Genomic DNA, 26,693 nt, shown 5'->3' on the forward strand with positions numbered 1-26,693 from the left:
CCTTGCCGCTGCTTGGCCTTGCCGCGGCGTCCTCCTCGGCCGGGACGTTTCTTGCCGGATCCTCCAGCACCTTCCTGGGCCTTCTCCTTGTCGCGCCGCTTGTACTCAACCTTTTGCTGCTCGACAAGCTACTTGACTTTCTTGCAGCTCTGGAGGTCATGGCCCTTGGTGCGGTGGATCTTGCAGTACTGCTTGTTGGTGCCGTCCTGCTTGTCGGCGACCGCCACAGCCTCTGCGGCAATCTCCTTGCCGGAGCCACCAGCTTTGGCTTTCTTGGCGCCACCTCCGCTGCCGGACTGCTCGACAACTAGCACCTCTTTACCTTTCTTCTTTATGTTATTCCGCCGCCGGTTTTTCCTTGCCGGGGCAGTATCCTCACTGTCAGATCCTCCTGCTCCTATATTCTCTCCGGGGAGTCTCCTCCCTTCCTCAGCACGTGCACACTTGTCGGCCAGGGCATATAGCTCACTAACGTCTCTGATCTTGCACATCGCCATCTCCTCCCGCATCCTGCGGTTCCGCACGTTCTGATGGAACGCGCTGATTACCGCGACAGGGTGGATATCTGGGATGTTGTGCTACACATTGCTGAATCTCTGAATGTACTTGCGCAGGGGCTCTCCTTCCTTCTGGGCGAGCAGGTGAAGGTCACTCTCTTGGCCATGAGGCTTGTGGCCGCCTGTGAAGGCGCCGACAAACTGATGGCATAGATCCGCCCAGGATGATATGGAGTTGTCCGGCAAGTGCATGAGCCAGGATCTGACGTTGGGTTTGAGTACCAGCGGGAAGTAGTTGGCAAGGATCTTGTCGTCTCGCCCCCCAGCAGCTTGTACCGCAATGGTGTAGATGCTGAGGAACTCCGACGGATGCGTCTTGCCGTCGTACTTCTCCAGTACGTCTAGTTTGAAATTCTTCGTGCTGGGCCACTGGACTTGCCGTAGCTCACGAGTGAACGCAGGGCAACCTACCGCGTACGACAAGTCACCTGGTTCCCCTGGCGCATGCATGTCAACAGAGGGCCCAGCGCGCTTGTCGGATTGACGTCGCACTTCCCTTCGGCGCTCGATGCGGGTTCGAGCATCTTCTTGTTGTCGTTCGTGAAGAACTTGGCGCTGATCGCGACGAGCTCGTGGATCTGACGATGCGGTGGAGTCGTTGTCGAGGTGGATCCGGCGAGTCGGCGATCTTGGCCTTCGGGGTGGAGAGTGCATGGTGGTTGCTCCCCCACCAGTTTCGTCGCCACCGGCTCGTGCCTGGCAGTCCTGCCGTGGCAGCGATGTATTCTGCTGCCGCGGAGTGTCGCCGTTGGCATAGCCGATGAGGCTCTGAATGGTGGCCCTCCATTCGTCGATCTTGTCCGACGTCGGGGGGTAATCCAGGAGCAGTTGAGCTCGCACTAAAGCTTCCGCTGGAGTGGTGGGCGGCAGTGGCGAACGGCGCGAGGAGAGGGATGTGCTCGGACTCCTAACTATGTTAGAAGGAGCAGTATCCCGTTCGAGCGACCGTGCCTCACTTGTGCCAGCATGTTGGTGTGCATGCTGGTCTTGAGCGCCCCGAGACCCACCAGCTTGATCTTGGTCCAACAAGCGTATGGTACTGCAAATACCATGACGCTGTCGGTCCTGCGCCTCCTGAGAGGGACGCGGCGGATGCGAAGACACCAATGTTTGTGCAGCCTTGTCCTTGGACCTGGCAGCACCGCGAGCTTCCTCGTCGATGTCTGTTCTTCCACCAATGTCAACCCCACCACCCGTTTGTTCCGGTGGCAGTGAGATCGACGCGGACGGAGCAACTGCCTTCGAAGCCTTCTTCTTCGGTGGCATGTCGATGAAGAAAATGAAGATCTAGCTCATGTGAACGCCGGATCAGGTTCACACAATCTCGACGCCCCATACCTGGCGCGCCAAAGATGTCGGGGAAACTGATCCACGAACACCTATGGGACCGGCGAACCGAGCCCCTTTCGGTTCGGCGGGGGGCGGAGGTCGCACGAAGAGCAGATCGAGGCGAAGCACACGAGCAGTTTACCCAGCTTCGGAGCTCTCCGGAGAGATAATACTCCTACTGCTGCTTGTCTGATTGTATTATGTTCTTGCTCTAGAGAGCTAAGTGTTTTCTGGCCTCGAAATGATCCGAACCTTTCCAACCTTCCGAACCCCCTCTATGTTGCGCATGGGCCTCCTTTTATATGCTAAAGGGGTCACCGACAGGTGGCAATGCAGAGAAGGGTAAAAATGTAAAAAGAGAGGTGGTTGGTACAGCTACCTGTACAGTATACTCTACCTAACTCTGACGGCAGGGGACAAGGGCATTAAATGCTCGTCTGTGTCGCCCAAACAGTGTAGAAAAGGACCGCCAGGGGCGCCACCGCCTGCCACGATTGCGATCTTGTCAGCAACGCATGCCACCGCTTACCGCTGGCTGCACAGCCTTCCGCCACGCGTGCCTGGAAAGGCCCCCAGGGCGACACGTTGGTGGATGTGCTGGAGCGTGGGCACAGAGTGGCCGCTTGCCGCGGCAAGCGTCTTGCCGCGGTCGTGGTCTTGTCGCGCCCGGAAGCTTGTCGCTCACCGGGCCTTGCCGGGACGCGTGGTGCGTCACGGCAAGTTCCTTGAGATGCCTCGGTTGGCCTTCCCGGCAAGCTCCTCTTGCCGGGGTTTTGTCTTATTTACTTGAGTACTTTGTTCTTGAATGGCTCCAAAGGAGCCACGGAGTATCTTGGCGGTCACCCGGCAAGCCCTTGCCGCGGGGCGCTGCAACTGCCCGTGCACAAGTTCGGGGTACTAGGGTACCCCTACTGTAGTACACTGACAAAAGGTGACACGTCCCCCCTAGGGAACCACGAGTCTTCTCGAGAGAAGCTCCAGTTTGCAAGAAGCTTATACCAAAAACTTGTCGAAATGCGGCCAATTTTTTTACCACAGCATGTTGGTGGCATGAAATGACACCATGCCAGGTTTCATGATTTTCAGGCGAGTTTTGAATTTCCAGGAATTTAAAAACCAAGTTTCTCAATGTTCCCGACCGAGCCACGACGCTTAGATGTTTGAATTTCATTCCCATTTCTTGCATGGGACCTATAAATTCACCCAAAGACACACATGTGATTTTTCAACAAACTTTGGTGCACTGGAGCATGTGCTTGCAGTTCAAATTTGAATTATGCACATTAAATGCCGAGAAACTCAATTAATCCATAAAAATGCTGAACGAACCTGGAATAATTCCAAATTTAAACACGACACTCATTTAGTTGCATGTTCATTATACATAAATGTTCTAGCAATTCAAACACCATCCTTTCCCTCCGTAACACCATTTTCTCTTTCAAAACATAATGAAAAAAATCAGGTATACCACAAACAGTTTACTAGAAAGAATCATCTGGGATGCGATATAAAATATCTTGGTGCACCGTCTTGTCTGGCTTACGCAGGAAGCTTCGTCGTCTATAGTCCACCGCCCCCGCTTGAACCACACTTGCGTGCCAGTTTCTCGCGGCACCGAGCGAACTTTTTTGCCACTGCGGAAATATCTATCTCCCCACCCCCTCCCTCCCACCAAAAGCCACATTTCAACTGTTCCCCCTTGCTTTCCAAGTTCAAACCTTCACTGCTGCTTACTGGCAGCTCAGCCTCCTCGCCGGTGACCCTTCTTCTTGCAGCGCCGCCTCCTCGCCGGCGACCCTTCTACTTGCAGTGTCGCCTTCTCGCTAGCGACCCTTGTTCTTGCAGCACCGCCTCCTTGCCGCCGACCCTTCTTCTCGCAGTGCTGCTCCTCGCTGGCGACCCTTCTTCTTACCGTGCGGCCTCCTCGCCGCCGACCCTTCTTCTTGCTGCGCGGCCTCGTCGATATGGTCAGGTAATCCACACCCCACCCACACCATCCTCCTCATTTCCCGTTTCACATGCCCCGACCAATGGCGTGACACCTTTCGCCAAAATCACTGTCCCCCTCCTCCAATTAAACACCGCCCACAGCCATTTTGCACGCAGTATAACATGGAGCTCAGTAGCATATGGCAGCAGAGAAGAAAATCGTGGCCGCACGCGCGCAAGAGGTCGCTATGGCTGCCATGCGTGCCGACCGCCAGTTCTCGGAGGAGCACCTCGTCTTCGAGGCCACCGTCGACACTGCCACATGGTTGTCTACTTTAAAATACAGTTCGTGTTGTTTTCTCGAGGCCACCGCCAATGCCTTCTAGTGATTTGTCCTCTGTAATGTTAATATGCAATCGATGTTCAGTTTATAGTTTGTCCTCTGAAATGTAATGTTCAGTTAACACTTTGGTCCTCTGAAATGTAATGTTCAGTTAACAGTTTGGTCCAAGAATTGCTACATTTCGTAGTAGTGTTCTCAATCATTATTTTTTTGTTAACTGACTTATCTTCTAGTACATGTTTCTATTCTGCAATGCCATGCTTAGTTAACTATTTTGGTTCATTTAGTCTGTTGTTCATTTAACTGTTTGGTTCAGTTGTACAATTTGATTTTCATTTGTTGTGGGTACAATTTTGTATTGTTACGCATGTGAAATAAATTGAATTTGGCTGTACTAAATACATATTCTACTAATAGTATGACGACTCTCAGTTAACCTGATCAAGATCCTCCTTATGTTTGTTGTAGGGAAACAATGGGAGACACTGCGGTTTACCATCGAGGTTTGTTCAAGCATGGTCCTTTGGCAAATAGCACATTATTGTGTAGTTGCAGGAATCATTCTAATATTTAGGTTTCTTAAAATTTGGTCTTAAACATGTAGGTCCTGCTGTCAGAGGCTTAGACCCACTGTTCGACCCATTTTGCATATGGGGAAATGAGAAGTCCATGAATATCAGTCAAGTTAAGAAACTCAGAAAGATTGTTAGGATGAAGAAACTTGCGACGAATAACAACAAGATCTTTGTTTGCACAATGAAGAAGACATCTGTCAACTATAGGATGGTACTAACTCTTTTACCTTGTTTTTACCCCTTGTGCCAATTCAAATTTATAGCAGTGATTTATGCATATCTTCGTTATCAGTACTTTTCAAAGCAGTTCACCGATGATTACCTCTCAAACCACCTGCATAGTCAAGAGCGAGGAAGGTATTCATTCAACACCCATGGTACAATATTGAAGTCTTGCTGAAGAGGACGAAGGTTGGGTGGGCCATTATCCATAGCCACTGGCCTAAAGTTGCAAGGACATTCAACATCACTGAAGGCTTAATATTTGCCTTCCGCTTCAGCAGTTTCCCAAATGAGATTCATCTGTCTATTTATCGTGTATGATGCTACTTTCCAAAGGTTTTTGATGTTGCATGTGGAACTTGGTGTTGTTGTGTAATGGCAGAACTAAGTGCCGAAGTTATCTGATGTAATTCGATTATGAAATCCTGGTTGCTGTTATATGTATATGAAATATCTGGTGTGTTTTTATAAGAAGTATCAATTTGAATAATACATGGATTATCAATAATAGGCTAATTACCCTGCTTATTGGGGTTTCTATTGCAGACGGTTACTCAGACAGCACCGTGGGCGATGAACTCACACAACCCACACGGTTTCTAGAAAGTTGGCGTGTTTGATCAACAAACAATCACACACAGCTTCCGGCAAAGAACTGTTTGCGTTAGGCCACCTTGCACAAACGTTTCCACACAAAAAACTGTGTGTGATATACATACGAACAGAAATGTTTTTCTGGGATTCATCGTGTGGGATGTACATACGAATGGAAACAATTGGGTTTCGATGCCCAGTCAGATCGCACATGAGCTCATTTTGCCCCAGCCTGTGTGCCAGGAGGGCCTATCCCCGATGTTTCTGGGTCGTGTGGGAAGGACCCCCCTATCACCCTCACTCACTTGGCGACGGTTCCAAACACCGTCACAGAAAGAGGTTAAAAACCGTTTGTATAGATGGTCTCTACACCAGTGAGAGGCAAAGAAATCTATGAAAGAAAAAGGTACTAAAGCAAAGGATGTTAAAAGTTACCACCTATTGAAGAAATACATGGGATTGAAGCACCACCACCACCTAAAGTGGTAGAGGTAATTTTTTAATGAAATTCAATGATAGTGATGATCCTCATAATAAACATCCTAGCCAATGCCTTTATGAGTTTGATAATTACATTAGAAAGCAAGATCACTTCAATGCAAATGTTATGAAACATTTGAAATATAACCCTGATATGATTGCTCACTTAAGTGGCTTGTTATCTAGAATCTCAAATGATGTTAGAGGTATAGGAAAGCACGCCTCTATGGATCAAACTCAATTAGAACAAGTTGCTAAATCTCAAAGAGAGTTGCTTGATGAAATGAACAATAATATTAGTGACTTTGTTGTTAGGGTAGCAACTGGAGGTGGTAAAATGACTCAGGAACCACTTTATCCTGAGGGACACACAAAGAGAATTGAACAAGACTCTCAAACAATTAACACTGATGCACCCAGTCCTTCTAAAAACAAAAGGAAGAAGAAAAATAATAGGACTTTGCCTGCTACTAGTGAACCTGAAGTAGAAAAACCTCCCGATAATGATAATGAAGTTTCTATCTCTAATGCTAAAACTCAACCTGGTAGTGAACGCTCACCTTTTGATAATGAAAAAGATAATGATGAGGTTCATGAAGATACTCAACCTAATGATAAAGAACCAGGCAATGACGTTGAGATAGAACCTGTTGTTGATCTTGATCACAACCGAAGAATAAAAGATATGAACAGAGAGACTTTGTTGCTAGAAAACATGGAAGGAAAAGAGAGCCATGGGTTCAAAAACCTATGCCCTTTCCACCTAAGTCAACTAAAAAGAAAGATGATGAAGAATTTGAACGCTTTGCTGAAATGCCGAGGCCAGTCTTTTTGCATACTCGCTTGACTGATATCTTAAAAATGCCTCCCTATGCAAAGTACATGAAAGACATCATCATCAATAAGAGAAAAATATCGGAAGCTGAAATCTCCACTATGCTTGCTAATTATACTTTTAAAGATGGAGTACCTAAAAAACTTGGAGATCCGGGAATACCAACTATACCTTGCTCCATTAAAAGAAACTATGTGAAAACTGCTTTATGTGATTTGGGAGCCAGTGTTAGTGTTATGCCTTTCTCTTTATATAAAAGACTTGATTTTAATAAACTCACACCAACTGAAATATCTTTGCAAATGGCTGACAAATCAACTACCATACCTATCGGTGTTTGTGAGGATGTGCTAGTTGTTGTTGCTAATGTTACTATTTTGACTGACTTTATTACACTTGAGATGCCCGAGGACTACAACATGTCGGTTACCCTTGGTAGACCCTTCTTGAATACTGCAGGGGCTGTTATTGATTGCAATAAAAGTAAGGTCACTTTTCATATCAATGGTAATGAGCATACAGTGCACTTTCCAAAGAAACAATTCCAAGTGAATGGTATTAATGTTAACAAAAATCTCCGACAATCACTATTGGAAGTTTTCAGCTACCTCTACCTACTGTTAAAAATAAATATGAAATCCTTATTGTTGGGGACATTCATATCCCCATTGAGGTAACTTAGAGATTTACGGAAGTTCTTCGGTTTCATATTAATCGGAATTTTTTGTTAATATGACTTGATCAACCTTATTAATAGATCATTTTTTAGAGGTATGAAGTCGATGAATTTAGTGAGCACTACCTTCTGTCCCTACCTTTTTCTATTTTTCCTAGTTAAATAAAATAAAATGCCATGCTTTGTCTATTTTCTGAGTTTTCTGTGCAATAAAAAAATGACCCAAAAAAAAGTTCTCAGAATGCCCTGAAAATTTAATATGATTTTTTCTGGATATTTAAGAATTTATGGTGCAAATGATATTAGAGGGGGGGGGGGTGCATCAGGTGGGCACAACCCACCTGGGCGCGCCAGGACCCCCAGGCGCGCCCTGCTAAGTTGTGGTCCCCATGTGGGCCCCCTCACTTACTTCTTCTTCCCACATCACCACATTCCTCTAGAAAAAAATTCACCATTGCTCTCTCTCTCTCTCTCTCTCTCTCTCGTGTTCTTGCTCCTGAAACTGTTTTGGGAATTTGTTTCTTGGTATGTGACTCCTCCATGTGTCCACTTAGTGTTTGCTTTAGTGATTTATATTTTGAATAATTAGCTACTCTTTGTGCTGCTGTAGATGAGTTTGCATGTTGAATTCTTAGAGTTCTAAGTAGTTTGAATGCTTGCCATGGCCTCTATACATCCCTATGAGTAGTTGCTATCATTTTTGTGAAGTTTTGTTGAGAAAAATTTGGTGGACTAAAAATTTCAGAATTTTGTTCAAGGAAAAGATGAGTTTTTTAGGAAGTTTGCTTCCAAGAAGAGCTCTAAGGGAGTTATTGGGGAGTCATCTGACAATGATCTCCACACCCAGAGGTTGGCGGAGTTATGGCCGTGTGAATGGCCGCATAATCCGTTCATGGAAGGGGCTTTAATCCTTCAAGAGTTTGCACAATATGCTACTAATGCCGGCCTCACTGACTTCATCGCAGCTGAATGCGAAAAATATCATCTCCTCACAAATTCCTTTGTGCAAAACTTTCATTTCCATTCTAGGAATGATCCCCTTGAGGTGTCGTTTAATTTATATGTTGAAAACCACCAGATACCACTTACTGAATTTTGTGACATATGTGTGCTACCTTCCGATGGTGATTTGGTAGAGCCTAGGCCTGCGGAGTTTGATGGTTTTTACCATACTCTGATGGTGGAGGATGAGATAGGAATATCGAGTGTCATCGCTACTAGCTTGCATTTTCCCGCTGTGCATTATGTTGCTATATTTATTGCAAAATGCTTACTTGCTAGAGAGAAGGTGGGTGCACTTAGCGCTCCAGACTTTGTTGTTTTACGCGCACTTTATGGCGACAACACTTATAGCTTGGGAGCTATTGTGGCATGTCGCCTTCACATCAACAGATCCAAGGGTAAAATACATGGGGGCATTTCCTCTACTCACTTGGCGACTCACTTTAACGTGCAGATATGCCAGCATGACCATCGTTTGCCCACGGTTTACTTAGATAGAGCAGCTATGCAGGACCACCAGTTTATTGCTGCTAATTACCCTGATATTGATATTCCTTATAACTTAGTTTTTAGTGAGAAAACTCATGATATTATTCCATTGCCTACACATGCTTTGTTTGATCATGTTGCCACGGGCGGATACATGATTATGCATGAGGACATTGTCGTTACCGGAACAACCTGGATGCGGCACAGGAGGAGCCTCAGCAGTGGGACCCTTAGGTGCCCGCTCCCCGACACTTCAACATTGGACCTCACGGCTTCTTCGAGTGGCCCTAGACCAAGTTAGGCCAAAAGCCTAAGCTTGGGGGAGTACATATTCCCACCGATATTACATTCATGTTCACAGATTTCATTCCAGTTGTCGGTGCTCACACCTTTTCAGTGTATTATCCATGTTAAATTTATTTTCTCCCTTTCTTCTTATGTGTTTGAAAAACTTTGAGAAAACCCAAAAACATTTTTTTTGCTTCTTTTTTATTTTTCTTCCTAGTTTAAATTGTTGTAGCACTAAAAAGAAAAACTCAAAAAGATTTCCTTGTTCTTCTTTTACTTGTTGAGAGCTTTCTCGTGTAAATAGTTTTTCTCGTTTTTGCTTTTCCCTTTTTATTTGCTTGTTTACGGAAAACCAAAAACTCCAAAAATATTTCAGTGTGTTTCTCTGAATTTCTTTTCTTTTTATTGAGTCATACCGAGGAGAAGACCACGATGAAAATGTTGAGTGGATCTCATTTTAATTATTGTTGATCTAATGAAGAGCCCATATTACCTTGTCTTCTCCTTTTAAATAAAATGTTTGCAGATTCCAGCTTAGTCCATGGCACTCTTGCACTATTATTATTTTCAAATTGTTCGGTCGTGCAAGTGAAAGGCAATAATGACGATATTCGATGAACTGGTCGTGGCGGAGAGAAACGAGTATGAACTCGACTTGTTCTGTTTTTGTAAATATGTTTAACCTAGTACATGATTCAACCATGTTTACAATGACAATTAGAGATTACTAGTTGAATGCCCGTGCGTTGCCACGGGACTTAAAAAAATGTATACATCGATCATTGTTCTAATTCAGAAGTGCATGTCAAACATGATGGATATTGATCGATATAATAGCGACTACCAATTCTTTCTCCCGTTGCTTTCTCTATCATGTCTCTTTTTAACGTGAGTAAGAGAGACCCCTGATGTATATTTTACAAATTAGAAGTGTGTCCTTAACTTCCTATGCCATCATCTCTTCCACGACCTTCCTTGCATCTAGAAAAAGCGGCTTTCTCTCGGTCGTTCCTCCTCTCCACATCCATAGAATTCATCCATCTTTGCTCTATCATTGTCGTCAATTCAAATGTTAGTCATTTTGCCCTAACTATCGCTTGGTCACTTCTTCAAAACATTAGAAGATATATGAAATGGTGCACATGTGTCTAGAGAAATAGTGAGTTGCGACGACGACATACCAACAAAGGGACATACAATCATCAACTCCCCTTGTATATCTCGAATGGGGTAGCCACGTGTATAACCAATGTAACTTCGAACATTGAACTAATATGTCTCCATCAAATATGAAGATATTTTCATGATTATGAATGCTCCAACGCCCTAGTATGATCACTTTGTTGAAGCAGGGTGAGTGTTACCTCTGAGATGCATGAACAAGTATGTCCATGAGTGATAGGCCCAGGTGCTTCTCCTGGTTGAGCCTCTACGGAAAAAGAGTGAGCGCAACACTGGAGGAATACGTGCACACATAATAGATTCTAAGCTCTCCACCATCATACTTGTATCCTTTCTTTAATAAGAAAAATAGTAAGGATACACAAATATGATAAGAGCATGTTGTTCGTCTACTAAATAGTAAATATGGTGTTCGAGATTGACCTAATTCACAACGGGAATCATTTCTTCAGGGAGAAGGCAAGGTTACATATCTTGCTCCATTATTCAAATATTCACAAGTAAATGTTTTTTATGGACATCTTAATTAAAAATAGATTTTCTATCTTGCTATGCATGATTGACTTCCAAACGTGTAGAGAGAGGAACTGAACATGATTCAAGCTGCAATACGCATGATGACCCCAAAATTGGAGCATACTACTCAGAGAAAGAGGAATATAGGAGTTTATCAACATCATGATGACCACAAAAATAGACTTATGTTTCTCAACTCTTGATGGAATTCTGTAATGTGTGGATCACTTCAAAATCGTAAATAACCCGAAATAACTTTCAAACTATGAAGATAAATAAACATGAAAATGTTCAGTTCTCTTTTGTGTTGATCATTCTGTGTACGAGTATTCAGTTATGGGGTAAAAAAAATCTAGTCATCCTGGTGTATGTTTTATCCACACATCCAATCTAGCTCCCAATACAATCGAAACAAGGGTGAAAGCAGAAGCTAAAACTTCATCACTCACACCGATCAAAATGGCCTCTTGAGCCCCCTGAAGTCCACCGTCTCGATGCACTCTACGCTGCCCCTGAAACCATTGAGCAGCTCGTTGGCCCGATCTTTGGTCACGCCGCCGCAGCCCACCTGGAGCAGCTTCTTGAAGGTGCCCACACGCAGCGCCTCGTCGCAGCACGCGCCGGCGCCAGTGTCCGCGGCACAGCAGAGGCGCCAGAGCGCAGAGACGCAACATCTTCTTGACCAGCACGGCACGACCAGCGTGTGCGCACGCACGGACTCAAGGCCGGTGTCAGCACAAGACGCCGTCCAGCACGGCCAGTGCCTTCTCGCTCGTCCTCTTGTCAGCATCCAGGACGAGCTCCACAAAGACGAGCACTGCCCTAGCTCGGCGAAGCTGGCGGCCGCGCGGTTGCTGCCGAAGACGAGGTAGTAGGCCGTGATGAGCGCGGCCTTGTTGGCCTGCGGGGACATGGGTTTCCTGACGAGGCCGACGAGTGCGCTGCACACACCGGGCGTCCTCGAGATGACGTCGACGGTGTGCCAGTCGGGGGACGAGGCGAGCTTGTGGAGGACGATGGCGGCGCTGGCCCATGCGGCAAGGTCACCGTGGGAGAGCACCGAGACGAGGGTCTTGAGAGATGTCGGGGAGGCAGTGTAGCGCCGGGCCTCCTCGTCGACCGGGAAGAACACGGTAAGGGCCGCCAAGATCTTCCCAACGCGCCCAATACAGCGGCGCTGGTGCAATACACGGGCTCACCGGTGAGGCTCTGGAAAGCGTCGCTCTCCTACCCGATAGCCGTGGCCCTGCCAACAAGCTGCCGAATTCCCGCGCCTCGTGGCGGCGGACACGGCGGCGAGCGCCTCGACGGCGTTGGCCTCCCGCCAGCTTCCCCACAGGGGTCAACCTCCTAAGTCGTCGTCGGCGTAGTCCATGGAACCGACGGCTGTTGCGGTGGCAGAGGCAAGCAGGTCGTACAAGGGCGTCGGACGGCGATGCAGATGGGCAGTTGCACTTGCACACGAGTGTGGGGGACGGCGGCGGCGATTTTTCTCACGAGATCGAGAGAGAGGATGGATGAGGAGCGAGAGGTAGGGGAAACTGGGAGAGGATATGTGGGACGTGGGACGGTAGTGGGTCGTGGTTGTTTCTTTTTTTTTCAATTGTGCGAAGCAAGGCTTGCTTCGAGGGAACGTGGACTGCTTCTGCGATCTTTTTGTGCGTGCTCTGTTTTTTCCATCGTGGGTGGTTTTGATCGTGGCTATTTTTTCTGACGATAGCAGGGAGAGGGATGTTGGTTGAACCATCACGACGACGGCAGATTGCCCTTTAATAGTAGAGATAGTTTCTCATGCCATGCATAAGTAGTTAGGAGTGGATAATGATTTATCTTGGATGTCAACATTGCGTTAAAATGATTGTGATGTAGTATGATGAAATGGTATCCCCTCTAAATGTTCGAGTGGCTTGACTTGGCACATGTTCATGCATGTAGTTGAATCAAAACCAACATAGCCTCTATGATATTTATGTTCATGGTGTTCATATCCTACTCATGCTAGTATCCAATGTTACTTATGCATAATGCATGTTCATGGCCGTTGTTGCTCTCTAGTTGGACACTTCTCAATCTATTTGCTAGCCTTCTCCTGTACTAAGTGGGAATTCTACTTGTACATCAAAAACCTGAAACCCAAGTTATTCCAGATGAGTCCAGCATACGTACCTATATGTGGTATTACCCCACCGTCCTAAGTAAATTTGCATGTGCCACCTCTAAAAACTTCAAATAAATATCCTTTTTGTGTGCCTGGATTGTTCATAGAGCGACAGGAGGTAGTTGGTATCTTCCCTGCTAAGCGGGTTATTCTCAGGATGGGTGTTTATTCACTCACCATTGCACGAGAAAAGAAGCGGTAATAGTGATTCCCAGTCCCAAATGGCAAAAAGAACTTATCAATAATCAAACAAAAACTCCTATGGAGCAAAAACCTTTACTTTACCGCTTGGAAACTGCTACTAATTTGTTTAGCATGGAAGATATTGATAACTGATGGTCGTGAAGTAAACAAGAAGGGTGCATGTCTCAAAATTTGATTTACCTCTATTTTAAAAACTTGAGCTCTGGCACCTCTACAAATCACTACTTCCCTGTACGAAGGGACTATCTATTTACTTTTAGGTTGTGTCATTACCTTCTGAAATAAGCGCCACAACCTGAGAGAACTGATGTCATGCTGATGCATTGTGTGTAGCTAATGTTGGGTGCATCATGACTGGATCTTTTCTACCATGAATTACAATGTTTAGTCGCAGCTTGAACTTTGGGGGTGCTCTGCATTTTTGTTTTGCGGTCTCAGAAAGGGCTAGAGAGATACCATTGTTGTCATATTGTATCATGGTTGTTTTAACAACATGTTGCTGTTTGATATGTCTTATTATTGCTTGCTAGTTGATTATGTCATTAGTATGAGTTAATTTAATTTTTAGGAGTTATTGTCGACATGGTTAGTTATACAAACGGTTTTAACCCCTTTCCGCGATGGCATTTGGAACCGTCGCCAAGTGAGTGTGGGCGATAGGGTTCCTTCCCACACGACCCAGAAACCATTAGGGATAGTCCCTCCTGGCACACAAGCTGAGGCAAAATGAGCTCGTGTGCGATCGGGCGAGGCATCGAAACCCAATTGTTCCGTTCGTATGTACGTCCCACACAGTGAATCCCGGAAAAACATTTCCGTTCGTATGTATATCACACACAGTCAATCCAAGGAGAACATTTCTGTTCTCATGTAAATCCCACACAGTGAATCCAGGTAAAACCTTTCCATTTGTATGTACTTCCCACACAGTCAATCCAGGGAAAAGGTTTCCGTTCATATGCACATCCCACATAGTCAACCCAGGGAAAACATTTCCGTTCGTATGTACATCCCACACAGGTTTATGTATAGGCTCGTGTGTGATACGTGTAACTATCACACATGCTCTGCCTTAGTTAACCGTTTGCTTTTATCAACTACATCACACACGATTTGATGAAGAAAACTGTGTGGCATTGGGCTATCCATCACAAGCGCTTTTACTTCTAGAACCGTTTGCAAAGTTCCATGACCATTTCGCAGGTTTATTAGTTTACAATTAATAATTTCAGTATTACGCAAATTCACATTTCATATCGAATAGATATTTTCCAATTTCATATCAGGCACATAGATATATTTTAACATCACAGTACGATAGCTACCGGAAAACAGCACATTACAACATATAGATAGTTCAACTTATAAGATCAATATTAGAACAATATATTCATTTCCCTAATAGAGATCATCCAGGCTCGCCTTATCCACCTCTGCTTTCAGTTCAGTAAGAACCTATTTTGCACTGGCCAACTAGGAAAGTGCCTCCTCCTTTGCCAACACCATCTTAGCAAAGTCTGATTTAAAAAATCTGAGCTCATTCTCCACATTCCTCTTTTTATCCCGCATCTTCAAATATTCTTCAGCGTTGACAACACTTTCTCTAAGCCTACCTCTGTTCTCTTCCTGATACATGCTCCAGATCTTTTCTAGGCACATCTTCAAAGACTGTGGACACTCATGATCAATCCACTCCAAGTAAGAACACTTTCGTTCATCCTATAATATTTAAAACTAGATCAGTAACAATTGTAGGGAAAATGGGTTTATAGAAACATAGAAAATCACCAATACTTATTTTGAAAAACTGAAGAAACAGTTTAATTATGACATATCTTCTCAAAAAGATCAATGTGCAAATGAATTAATTGCTACTGACACAACAACCAAATTATGAAACATCAGAAGCTATAATTAACTACAACAACTCTACAAGTTTTTACTCATGTACTATAAATAACAAATTAAACATTTTAAGAGGAAGGTAAATATAACTGCAACATCATAGCAACAGTGTTTGGATGACAACAAATTGATACTAATAGGTGTGTACATGCACAAATTTAGTAACATAGAACTAATAGCACTAAGGCGTCCAATGTGTATGCCAAAACCGGTGTAAAGACAATTGTTGCTACATCTTGCACCGGTGCCCTGCACTAGCGAGCCGATGCAGCGGAAAAAAATCAGGGACCCGAACTCCGGAGCACCTAGTTGCTCTGACGCCCAGTTCCTTCATGCCATAAAGATTTAGTATTTTACTGCTTGGCTGCTCGGATGTGTGGAAAAGTTGGCTCCACAAACTGTTGAAGTGGTGCCAAATAATTTTCTAATGGCACCGCTGATGAGATGGCAACATTTTTAGATACTAGGGACAAACTGTGACACTATCTTAGGGTGCATTTGGTTGAAGGTGTGGTATGAATGGGTTGGGACTGTGATAGTGTCTGAATCACATCTAACAAATGACTTTTAACCACAAAAGAGATTCTAACCTTCTCTGCACACGCCAGAAACTTCCTCCCACTGTCCACAGATTCAAACGCAACTAGCTTCACGCATGGAGATTGATGGTGACAACAAGTAGGCAGATCTTTAGCCACCCTGCTCCATTCGTTGCAGCTGATGGTCCTTGGGAATTACAAGAGGAAGAAATGACTCAAATCAACCGCTGGGTAAAAATCCTTCATTCCAAGTCATAGCCCAAGAGAGAGAGAAGAGAGGCATACCCGGGTGGTTAAGGAGTCGTCGTCGGAGGAGGAACCGCTGGAGAGGTCTTTGAGGAAGAGCATGGCGACCCCGGCGGTAGGATGCGAGACGGCGAGAGCGAGGAAGCAATCGAGGAAGCGGCTATAGTTTAGGAAGGAAGGAAGGGGGAAACAAGGGCAATGTGACTTGTGGTCAGGGAGAAAAGAGCATGAGGAGGGGGGAGGGTAGATATTTTGGCGGTAGGCCAAAAAATATGAAATGTGGAGGGAAACTTTGCGCGCGGTTCTGCCGGACACCATTCACTTTGAACGACAGTGTGCATCACAAATGATTCTTTTGCTTAACGTGCATGGGATGAGTTTGATAATTGAAATTTTGGTGGAAATTTCCCCGCGTATGTCAGTGCATAATTTAACATCGCTTGCTAATTTGGGCACACAAAAGAGCGTACAGCACACAGACCAGACTTACTGAATCGAGCAATTTTAGTAATTAAACAGAGACAGTCACCTAAACATCGCTCTAACAAAAGACCAACATTAAAAACAAAGCCTAAGTATGAATAATTTTAACAAATCCGCCGCCGCACTGGCCTATGCATCACCGGTGTGACATGAGATGTCGATGACTTGTCCTGGCGACATGCCGCCGTTGGTGGACTCCGCGTCCCCCCCACTGAAGTCGACCGCGTCCTCGTCCTCAGCGTCGCCCTCAAGGTTGTAGTACTCGTAGTAGTGACTGCGCTAGAGCTCGCATTGGTACTCCACCGCCGATTCCTCGACGGACAGACTCTTCTCTACCTCGACCTGGGCCACGCGCAACTCCTCCTCCCAGTGCTCCTTGATCTCTAGCGCCTCTTGCATCTCCAGCTCCCACTCGACGACTTCATGAGGAAGCAGGTGCTCCATGGCCACCGCCGCCTTTTTGGACATGGGTTGCATGTTGGATTCCGAGGTGGCCTGGAATATCTTGATATGGATGGCTGATAACCCAAAAGTATAGGGGATCGCAACAGTTTTCGAGGATAGAGTATTCAACCCAAATTTATTGATTCGACACAAGGGGAGCCAAAGAATATTCTCAAGTATTAGCAGTTGAGTTGTCAATTCAACCACACCTGGATAACTTAGTATCTGCAGCAAAGTATTTAGTAGCAAAGTAGTATGATAGTAATGGTAACAGTGGCAAAAGTAACGATAGTAGTTTTGTAGTAATTGTAACAATAGCAACGGTAAAGAAAACAAGCAAAGCACAATATGTGAAAAGCTCATAGGCATTGGATTAGTGATGGATAATTATGTCGGATGCAATTCATCATGTAATGGTTATGACATAGGGTGACACAGAACTAGCTCCAGTTCATCAATGTAATGTAGGCATGTATTCCGAATATAGTCATACGTGCTTACGGAAAAGAACTTGCATGACATCTTTTGTCCTACCCTCCCGTGGCAGCGGGGTCCTAATGCAAACTAAGGGATATTAAGGCCTCCTTTTAATAGAGTACCGGACCAAAGCATTAACACATAGTGAATACATGAACTCCTCAAACTATGGTCATCACCGAGAAGTATCCCGATTATTGTCACTTCGGGGTTGTCGGATCATAACACATAATAGGTGACTATAGACTTGCAAGATAGGATCAAGAACTCACATATATTCATGAAAATATAATAGGTTCAGCTCTGAAATCATGGCACTCGGGCCCTAGTGACAAGCATTAAGCATAGCAAAGTCATAGCAACATCAATCTCAGAACATAGTGGATACTAGGGATCAAACCCTAACAAAACTAACTTGATTACATGGTAAATCTCATCCAACCCATCACCGTCCAGCAAGCCTATGATGGAATTACTCACACACGGCGGTGAGCATCATGAATTTGGTGATGGAGGATGGTTGATGATGATGACGATGACGAATCCCCCTCTTTGGAGCCCCAAAGGACTCTAGATCATCCTTCCCGAGAGAGATTAGGGCTTGTCGGCGGCTCCGTATCGTAAAACGTGATGAAACTTTCTATCTGATTTTTCTCTCCGTAAAACGGAATATGTAGAGTTGGAGTTGAGGTCAGTGGAGCATCAGGGGGCCTACGAAACAGGGGCGCGCCCAGGGGGAGGGGGCGCGCCCCCTACCCTCGTGGATAGGGTGTGGGCCCCTTGGCTTGATTCTTTCGCCAATATTTTTTATATTTTCCAAAAGTTATCTCCGTGGATTTTCAGGACATCCCGAGAACTTTTATTTCTGCACAAAAATAACACCATGGCAGTTCTGCTGAAAACAACAACAGTCCGGGTTAGTTTCATTCAAATCATGCAAATTAGAGTCCAAAACAAGGGAAAAAGTGTTTGGAAAAGTAGATACGATGGAGACGTATCAACTCCCCCAAGCTTAAACCTTTTCTTGCCCTCAAGCAATTCAGTTGACAAACTGAAAGTGATAAAGAAAAACTTTTACAAACTCTATTTGCTCTTGTTGTTGTAAATATGTATAGCCAGCATTCAAGTTTTCAGCAAAGGTTGTGAACTAACCATATTCACAATAACACTTAGGTCTCATATTTACTCATATCAATGGCATAATCAGCTGGCGAGCAAATAATAATAAATCTCAGATGATAACACTTTCTCAAAACAATCATAATATGATATAACAAGATGGTATCTCGCTAGCCCTTTCTGAGACCGCAAAACATAAATGCAGAGCACCTTTAAAGATCAAGGACTGACGAAACATTGTAATTCATGATAAAAGAGATCCAGTCAAATCATACCCGATATAAACTAATAGTAATGCATGCAAATGACAGTGTGCTCTCCAGCGGGTGCTTTTTAATAAGAGGGTGATGACTCAACATAAAAGTAAATAAATAGGCCCTTCGTAGAGGGAAGTAGGGATTTGTAGAGGTGCCAGAGCTCGATTTTTAAATAGAGATGAATAACATTTTGAGCGGTATACTTTCACTGTCAACATAACAACTATGATATCTCGATATCTTCCATGCTACACACTTTATAGGCGGTTCCCAAACAGAATGGTAAAATTTATACTCCCCCTCCACCAACAATCATCAATCCATGGCTTGCCTGAAACAACGGGTGCCTCCAACTAACAACAATCCTGGGGGAGTTTTGTTTAATTATTTTGATTTGTTTTGATCTTTTTGATCATGGGACTGGGCATCCCGGTTACCATCCATTTTCTCGTGAATGAGGAGCGGAGTCCACTCCTCTTGAGAATAACCCACCTAGCATGGAAGATATAGACAACCCTAGTTGATACATGAGTTGCTCGAGCATACAAATCAGAATTTCATTTGAAGGTTTGGAGTTTGGCACATACAAATTTACTTGGAACGACAGGTAAATACCGCATATAGGAAGGTATGGTGGACTCATATGGAATAACTTTTGGGGTTTATGGAGTTTGGATGCACAAGCGGTATTCCCGCTTAGTACAAGTGAAGGCTAGCAAAAGACTGGGAAGCGACCAACTGAGAGAGCGACAACAGTCATGAACATGCATTAAAATTAATCAACACCAAGTGCAAGCATGAGTACGATATAATCCACCATGAACATAAATATCGTGAAGGCTATGTTGATTTTTGTTTCAACTACATGCGTGAACATGTGCCAAGTCGAGTCACTCAATTCATTTAAAGGAGGATAACACCCTATCATACCACATCACAACCATTTTAATAGCATGTTGGCACGCAAGGTAAACCATTATAAGCTCCTAGCTAATTAAGCATGGCAAAAGCAACTATAATCTCTAATTGTCATTGCAAACATGTTTATTCATAATAGACTGAATCAGGAATGATGAACTCATCATATTTACAAAAACAAGAGAGGTCAAGTTCATACCAGCTTCTCTCATCTCAATCAGTCCATCATATATCGTCATTATTGCCTTTCACTTGCACGACCGAACGATGTGTATAATAATAATATTGCACGTGCATTGGACTAAGCTGGAATCTGCGAGCATTCAACTCAAGAGAGAAGACAAGGTAATATGGGCTCTAAATTAAATCAACAATCATGCATATAAGAGCCACTAAGCATTTTCGTTATGGTCTTCTCCTCTAGACCCCCAAAGAAAAGAAAAGAAATAAAACTATTTACACGGGAAAGCTCCCAACAAGCAAAAGAAGAATGAGAAATCTTTTTGGATTTTCATTTCATTATTACTACTACAGGCATGGAAATTAAACTAACTAATTTTTTGGGTTTTCTTAAGGTTTTATCTAACACACAAGAAGAAAACTAGAAAAAGAAATTAAACTAGCATGGATAGTACAATGAAAGAGTATAAGCACCGACACTAGAATGAGTGTGTGAACATGAATGTAAAGTCGGTGAGGAATACATACTCCCCCAGGCTTAGGATTTTGGCCTAAGTTGGTCTATGCCCAAGGATCGCGGCTACTCTCCCCGGTATACTGAGGAGTGTCATCGTACTGCCATTGGCTAGCGATCTCCTCCGTATCCCACTGATAACAGGATGGACGATAAGGGTCCAGTGGAGGTTCCGGATCTGGCTCTGGAGCGGATGTCTGGCCTCAATGCGCATACACTGGCTTCGGCAAGACAAGGTAATGACCTGCAGTTAAATCAAACAAAGAAGGTGCAGGTAGTGCAATAATCTCATTGTGTTTCTTATTAAATCTCAGGTTATACAGAAGCATCTTATCATCGTTGTCAACAATAAACTCATGCACTACCATGCTCATGTAATCTAAAAAGGTAAGAGGCAGTAGTGTCTCCTCTTTCTCATCATGCCTAATAGGTATCTCGAAATGTTTAGCAAGGCGTGCAGCATAGATACCTCCAAAGATGGGGCCCTTTATACGGTTTAGGCTTAACCGTTTAGCAATAACGGCACCGACACTAAAAGTTTATCACATAATAAGGCATGGAGCAAAATAATAATATCAGGAACACTGAAGTTTCCACTATTTCCACGACCAATTAAGCACCTACTAGCAAATATGGCAAAGTAGGGTAAAACAAGAAAGTGTATGCTAGTGATTCTCGCATCGGAACCCTTCTTCGATTCCCCAACAGTAATAGTATCAGTCAAACCATCCACATCTTTACGATGTGGTTCATCTAAGCTACCCTCAAAGGGTATTCTACAAACCGTGCAAAAATTACGTAATGACATTTCCTTAGCCTCATCATATAAATGAAAAGATACTGAAGGAGGTGAATTCTTAGGATAATAATAAAAGTTTTGCATGAAAGTATTGGTAAGTAAGAGATACTGTTCGATCCGGTCATGGAGGAAGTCGGTGAGGCCCGCATTTTCAGCCAAAGAATAAAATTCTTCATAAATCCCGTCCTCTCTCAAGAAATTATCACATGGCCACGCACAAGGCCTTACTTCCGCTACGCGAGGAAGATTATACTTGGCCTTTTCTTTCTCCTTAGCTTGCTTATCCTTGGAGCTTTGGCTAGAAGAGCCCCTCAAGAACAACCTATTCATCTTTTTCTGAAAATTTCTGAAATTTTTAGTAACTTCAAAATAGAAGTGAATCAAACTAAACAAGATTGATAGCAACTACTCCCATAAGTGCCTAGAGCCTATATCATGCATTAGAATTACTTGGGACCTCATAAATTTGACATGCAAGCTCAAGAACAGGGTCACCTATGCAGCAAAAATTTGCAATGAATAAAGCACTGGAACAAAAACTAATTGGATCATTGGAGGAGTCACATACCAAGCAACAATCTCCCAAAACAGTTTTGTGAATGGAGCTTTGAGCAAGGAGATCAAAAATTGCAGCAAAATGAGCTAGAACTTGTGCTTGAGCTGGATGGGGATTTTTTTGGGAGGAAGATGGAGTCTGTGGGTGCAGGAATAAGTGGAGGGGAGCCACCGTGGTCCCACGAGGCAGGGAGGTGTGCCATGTAGGGGTGGGCGCGCCCTGGACCCTCGTGGCCAGGTGCTTGCTCCCCCTATTGTGTTCTTAGTGCCAAATATTCTCAAATATTCCAGAAAAAACCATATTAAATTGGCATGGCATTTGGAGAACTTTTATTTTCGAGATATTTTTTATTGCATTGGTAATTCAGAAAACAGGCAAAATATACTATTTCTACTATTATTCTAATTAACAGGAAGTAAAGAGAGGGTACAGAAGGTGGTGCCTTCTAGTTTCATCCATCTCATGATCATCAAAAGGAATCCACTAACAAGGTTGATCAAGTCTTGTTAACAAACTCATTCCGAATCACATGAAACCAGAGAAATTTCGAAGTGACACTAGGTTACCTCAACGGGGATATGAACATCCCCAATAATAAGAATATCATACTTTTTATTTGTAGTAGGAAGAGGAAATTCAAAACCTCCAATAATTATCGATGGAATTTCCCAATAGAATTTATGTTGTGAACTTGAGGTTGTTTCCTCGAAAAGTGTACCGTATGCTCATTTCCGTTAACATGATAGGTGACATTGCCTTTGTTGCAATCAATAACAGCACCTGCAATATTTAAAAAGGGTCTACCAAGGATAATCGACATACTGTCATCCTCAGGAATATCAAGAAGGACAAAATCTGTTAAGATAGTAACATTCGCAACAACAACAGGCACATCCTCACAAATACCGACAGGTATAGCAGTTGATTTATCAGCCATTTGCAAAGATATCTCAGTAGGTGTCAGCTTACTTAATTCAAGTCTACGATATAAGGAAAGAGGCATAACACTAACACCAGCTCCTAAATCACATAAGGAGTTTTAACATAATTTCTTTTGATGCAGCATGGTATAGTGGGTACTCCGGGATCACCAAGTTTCTTAGGTATTCCACCCTTCAAGGTATAGTTGGCAAGCATGGTGGAGATTTCAGCTTCAGGTATTTTTCTTTTATTTGTAATGATATCTTTCATGTATTTAGCATAAGGGTTTGTTTTAAGCATATCGGTTAAGCGCATACGTAAGAAGATAGGTCTAATCATTTCAGCAAAGCGCTCAGAATCCTCATCATCCTTTGTTTTGGATGGTTTAGGAGGAAAGGGCATGAGTTTTTGAACCCATGGTTCTCTTTCTTTACCGTGCTTCCTGGCAACAAAGTCTCTTTTATCACAATGTTGATTTCTTGATTGTGGGTTATCAAGATCAATAGCAGGTTCAATTTCTATATCGTTGTTATTTCTAGGTTGAGCATCTACATGGACATCATCATTAGCATTATCATTAGGTTCATGTTCATCTCCAGATTGTGTTTCAGCATCAGAGATAGAAATATCATTAGGATTCTCAGGTGTTTCTGCAATAGGTTCACTAGAAGCATGCAAAGTCCTATCATCTTTCTTTTTCTTCTTTTTAGAAGGACTAGGAGCATCTAAATTGTTTTTCTGAGAATCTTGTTCAATTCTCTTAGGGTGGCCTTCAGGATACAAAGGTTCCTGATTCATTTTACCAGTTCTAGTAGCCAGTCCAACAGCAAAATCATGTTTATTATTTAATGCATCAAGCAATTCATTCTGAGCCTTAAGTACTTGCTCGGTTTGAGTAGTGACCATAGAAACATGTTTACTAGTGAGTTTAAGTTCACCCTTAACTCTAGACATATAATCACTCAAGCGTCCAATCATATAAGCATTATTTTTCAACTGTCTACTAACATAATCATTGAAATTTGCTTGTTTATCCATAAAGTCATCAAATTCATCCAAACATTGGCTATGGAAGTTAGTAGACAGGATTTCCACTTTATTATATTTGTAGAGAGAATTTACCTTCACTACCTATGTCGGGTTATCAACACAATGTGTTTCTTTAACAGGCGGCATATTAAGACCATGTATTTCTTCAATAGGAGGTAAATTCTTACCATCTTCAGCTTTAATACCTTTTTCTTTCATTGATTTCTTTGCCTCTTGCATATCTTCACGACTGAGAAATAGAACACCCCTCTTCTTCGGAGTTGGTTTAGGAATAGGCTCGGGAGTTGACTCAATTGGCTCAGGAATTGGCTCAGGAAGAGTCCAATTATTTTCATTAGTCAACATATTATTCAAGAACAATTCAGCTTGGTCGACTGTTCTTTCCCTGAAAACACAACCAGCACAACTATCCAAGTGGTCCTTGGAAGCATCGGTTAGTCCATAAAAGATATCAAGTATTTCATTTTTCTTAAGAGGATGATGAGGCAATGCATTAAGTAATCAGAGAAGCCTCCCCCAAGCTTGTGGGAGACTCTCTTCTTTGATTTGCACAAAATTATATATTTCCCTCAAGGCAGCTTGTTTCTTATGAGCAGGGAAATATTTAGCAGAGAAGTAGTAAATCATATCCTGGGGACTACGCACACAACCAGGATTAGGAGAATTAAACCATGTCTTAGCATCACCCTTTAGTGAGAAAGGGAATATCTTAAGGATATAGTAATAGCGAGATTTCTCATCATTAGTAAACAGGGTGGTTATATCATTTAACTTAGTAAGATGTGCCACTACGGTTTCAGATTCAGTGCCATAGAAAGGATCATATTCAACTAAAGTAATTATCTCAGGATCAACAGAGAATTCATACTCCTTATTAGTAACAAAGATAGGTGAAGTAGCAAAAGCAGGGTCATGTTTCATTCTAGCATTCAGAGTCTTTTGTTTCAGCTTAGCTAGTAATTTCTTAAGAGCTGATCTATCATTGCAAGCAAGAAAATCTCTAGCAGTTTCTTCATCCGTAACGTAACCCTCAGGAACAACAGGCAATTCATATTTAGGGGGAGAACCTTCATCATCACTATCATCAATATTATCAGTTTCAATAATTTCATTCTCCCTAGCCCTAGCAAGTTGTTCATCAAGAAATTCACCTAATGGCACAGTAGTATCAAGCACACTATTTAAGAGATCGGCCGACTCAATGATTTATCGGCCGATTTATCGCTTATCGTGTGGTGACCGCTAAGTTTAGGCCTTATCTTTGATATTTATCGTTTGGACCGATTCATCGCTCTAACAGGCGATAAATCGTTAGATTCCCGATTAATCGGGCTAGGCCCCTAATGTCAGAAAGCCCAAAAGGCTAAATTTTGGCTCTCCTAAGGCGCCTTCGGTGGCCTTCCCGCACACCCGCAGCACATCATTGGTATTTCCCCGCTGAATTAGGGTTTCTGCCTCCCCACCGCCCCGCAATGCAAGATTCACCACGCCGCTTCACCCTGCTCGCCTCCGGCGGCCCTAGCTAGCACCACCCGAGCCAGGCGGCCTCTAGATCCACCTCTCCTCTCCAACGGGGCCACAACTAGCAGCTCGGCAGCACCATCTCCAACTCCTGCATCGCCATCGCGACTCCTCTGCAACTCGCATCACCGACGGCTGGATCTACTTCCCGTCGTTGTACCTTGCTACGGCAGAACGAGAGCCGCATCCCTCTTCCTCGACCAACACCGGAGCTGCGCCACACTTCCTCATGCAGCACCAGAGACATCTCCATCATCGACGGCGGGTGTTGCTCGCTGCCGCCACCCTTCCTCCAGCAGCAGTAGAGCGGCTCCATCCTCCGCTTCCTACTCCGACGAACGGCATTAGCTAGAGTTGCTAGGCACGCCATCCCTTCTCTAGCAGCAAGACGAATAGCTCCATCCTCTCCTGGTATTTTTTCTTTTTCACACTGCCATTTCTTCTATCGATAAAAATGAGTGCCAGCTACTGTCATTTCTTCAGTCAATAACTGTAGTTGTAAGCAAATTGTCATTTCTTCAGCTAAAACTGCCTACTAGTAGTGATAAAATCAGTCATTTTTTGAGTTTAACTACAGGTCTGCAGCTACTGACTAGTGACTACTACTAGTTGTTGTTACCCTTTAGTCATTCAGTCACCAGTGGTAGAATTCAGTTAGTTTTGAGTTTAGCAGAATCAACTATAGAATTACAATAGTGCAGAATCATGTACAAAATAAGTTGCCTTCTATGTTGTTTCCCTTTTCTTTTATGTACAGAATAAGAACCATCAATCATATACAGAATAAGTTTCCCTTTTATTAGTCTGATTCTCATACATGTTGTTGCCCTTTTTGTAGATGGCTGCTTCTAGTGCTTCTGAGGTTGCAAGTTCCAGACTGAAGAAAAACTCGGATGACATGGCATGGGAGTTTGCTACGATGATTGATCCAGATGAGAGAGCTCCATGAAGTTTAAGACTTTGTTTCCGACAATGAAGATGACACTGTGCCTATCAATGAAGATGAGATTGAGTTTGAGTCTGATGATGACATGGTTGGGGGGATAGAAGAAAATGATGAGGAAGACCTGATGCAGCCTTGAACCCTAGGCCTTTTAACAATCTCATTCCTAGTACTGTGTGTTGCTTGCTAGAAGCCTACGGCCTTATTTTGGTTGTGACTTGTGACTTATGAGAGAACTACCTTAGTTTGGTTGATTGGTGTTTGGCTGTTTGCAAGCAAAGTAGTAACTAGTGAGTAAGAGACTTAGAGTGTAAGACTGTAAGACTAAGAACTAAGCTTATTTGTGTATTCTGGACTTGTTGTGCTGCCTATCCAGTATCCAAATTTATTTGTGGAGTACTATCTAAGTTTATTTTTGGACTGGTGAGTGGTGACTGAG

General features: G+C 43.6%; 1 pseudogene; it reads right to left on the reverse strand.

Annotated features, from left to right (window-relative positions):
- Positions 1 to 11,349: 11,349 nt before the first annotated feature.
- LOC123067384 (U-box domain-containing protein 21-like) lies at positions 11,350 to 25,627 on the reverse strand (annotated as a pseudogene).
- Between the last annotated feature and the right edge of the window lie 1,066 nt (positions 25,628 to 26,693).

This window comes from Triticum aestivum, chromosome 3B (assembly GCF_018294505.1).
Source record: "Triticum aestivum cultivar Chinese Spring chromosome 3B, IWGSC CS RefSeq v2.1, whole genome shotgun sequence".
NCBI lineage: Eukaryota > Viridiplantae > Streptophyta > Magnoliopsida > Poales > Poaceae > Triticum > Triticum aestivum.